The 2,391-nt window shown below is 43.0% G+C and overlaps 1 non-coding gene across 1 annotated transcript; it reads right to left on the reverse strand.

Annotated features, from left to right (window-relative positions):
- Nucleotides 1-1,996: 1,996 nt before the first annotated feature.
- On the reverse strand, nt 1,997-2,187 carry LOC143665070 (U2 spliceosomal RNA). Its single transcript, XR_013166745.1, has one exon. It is a non-coding gene; the product is annotated as a U2 spliceosomal RNA (small nuclear RNA).
- Nucleotides 2,188-2,391: the final 204 nt, after the last annotated feature.

Raw genomic sequence — 2,391 nt, forward strand, 5'->3', positions numbered from 1 at the left:
ATATAGTTACTATGTATTCTATAGTTTGCTAACTGCCAGAGTGCAATATACCAGAAATGAATGGCTTTTAAAAAGGGGAAGTTAATAAGTCACAAATTTACAGTTCTAAGGCCATGAAAATGTCTCAATTAAAGCAAGCCTATTAAAAATGTCCAAATTAAGGCACCAACAAGAGGTCACCTTCACTCAAGAAAGACCGATGAAGTTCAGAGTTTCTCTCTCAACTGGAAAGACACATGGCGAACATGCAACGTCTGGCATCTTTCTCTCCAGGCTTCTGGTTTCATGAAGCTCCCCCAGGGACATATTCCTCCTTCATCTCCAAAGATTGCTGGCTGGTGGACTCTGGTAGTTCTGGTGACTATCTCATCACACTCAAGCTTTCTTCAAAATGCTTCCTCTTTTTAAATGATTCCAGTAAACTAATCAAGACCCACCTGGAATGGGCGGAGTCACATCTCCCTCTAATGAAAAGTTAATGCCCCCAAGTAGGTGAGTCACATCTCCATGGAGATAACCTAATCAAGTTTCCAACCTACGTTATTGAATAGGGATTAAAAGGGGTGGTTTCTCCCACAAGACTGATTAGAATTAAAACATGGCTTTTCTGGAGTACATAAAACCTTTCAAGCCAGCACACTACGACCGAGAGATTTAAAATGTGGTCAGTAAGTCATTCACACTGCTCAAGCAATAATGTCCCTGGAAAATCCTAAGGACGTCTGCATCCATAAACAAATGCGAAGATAAAGAATTCAGGTAACTAGCTAACCAAGGACAATTAGAGTTACCCCTAATATCCACCAACCACAAACAATTTATCTTACTTGCTCATTTGCAAACAGCAAATTTAGGGGACTGTAAACTATTAAGGTTTCCATTGCTTACAAAATGATTTTCCTTTACATTCTTATTGTGAACTCTCTTTTAAGCATCAAATGTGCTCATTTACAATAGAAACGCTTTGAACAGATGGCCTTTATCAAAAGTGTTGTCATATTTTATCTACTCATTAAAACAAATTATTTCCCTCAGGAAAGAGAAAGATGAGTGATTTCCTTAATTACAAAGCCATCTCGAGCGTTTGTTTTAAACCCTGTATCCATGTTTCTGAGGAAAAGAATGTTCTCAGGTGACGTATTTTTTTTGTACTTTGTAGTGCATTTTTAAGATAATGCATTTCTCCAGTAATATTTACCTTACATAAGATCCCATGTGAAATGTGTGGAAATGTAGAATAAGCTAAAGCTACCAAATTTCTATGGAACTCTTAAAGCCAGCTCGTTTTAGTCCTCTCCAGTCGTGGCGTTTCTGTGAACACAGCCTGCTTGGGTTGTAGCGCGGCTGTGGGTTTCTCTGCAGCTGCACCCTTTGAATGTGTCAGGGGGTGGGGGCATAGCACCCTATGGACAGCTCTTTCTGCTTTTTTTTAAAAAAACAAAATCCGGAGTGCGGCGAGGGAGCCGAGGGTGTAAGCAAGGAAATCGATCCAGGTTAATAGCGAGAGGTCAAGAACGCGGTGAGCGGGGTTGGAGGCAGAGGAAGGCGGCAGGTAAGGCAGAAAGAAGGTGATCTGAGAGGATGATGCTAGTAACAAAGGGGGCGACGACCACCGTAAGACCCAGGATAGAACAGAGAAAGGGAGCCAGGAGCAGCGGACGCAGGTGATGGCGAGGAGGAGAAGGTCTCTCGCAGGCTGGAGAAAGAATCGAACCAAGGGCCCGCGTGCAGCACAAGTCAAGTGCTCACTCAAGACTTACTACCTAGCATTTATTTACCACTTGCGCCACACCTGGGTTGGCCATCGCCACGAATAAAGGACGTGACAGCAGGAAGAAAAGAAAGAAAGAGACGAAGAAGAAATGACAGCACAAGCAGCTCAGGGGCAGGGGGAAAGACACGAAGAGAGCTCAGGACATCCCGGTCTGGTAAAGAAAAGGAGCAAGGCTGGAGAGCAAGAAAAAGTCAAGTCTGTCAGTTCACATCACAGTTGAGGGAGGGGTGCACCGTTCCTGGAAGTGCTGCAATACCAGGTGAATACGTGGAGTGGACGGAGCAAGCTCCTATTCCATCTCCCTGCTCCAAAAATCCGTTTAATATATTGTCCTCGGATAGAGGATGTATCAGATATTAAACTGATAAGAACAGATGCTACACTTGATCTTAGCCAAAAGGCCGAGAAGCGATCTTCTTTCTGCTTTTGCAGTTACTCAGCATGACATTCTGAGAGCAAAAAGACCACAAAACTCCCATCACAGTAGCACAGGAAAAGAATAGTGAATTTCCAAGTAGCACCCAAGAAGGAAACTTTCTGGATTTGAGTATTTCAATGCCAAACCATATATTTGTCACCCTTCTTTGGAAATCATTCCCTTTGCACAGAAAATCAAA

This window comes from Tamandua tetradactyla, chromosome 20 (assembly GCF_023851605.1).
Source record: "Tamandua tetradactyla isolate mTamTet1 chromosome 20, mTamTet1.pri, whole genome shotgun sequence".
NCBI classification, from domain to species: domain Eukaryota; kingdom Metazoa; phylum Chordata; class Mammalia; order Pilosa; family Myrmecophagidae; genus Tamandua; species Tamandua tetradactyla.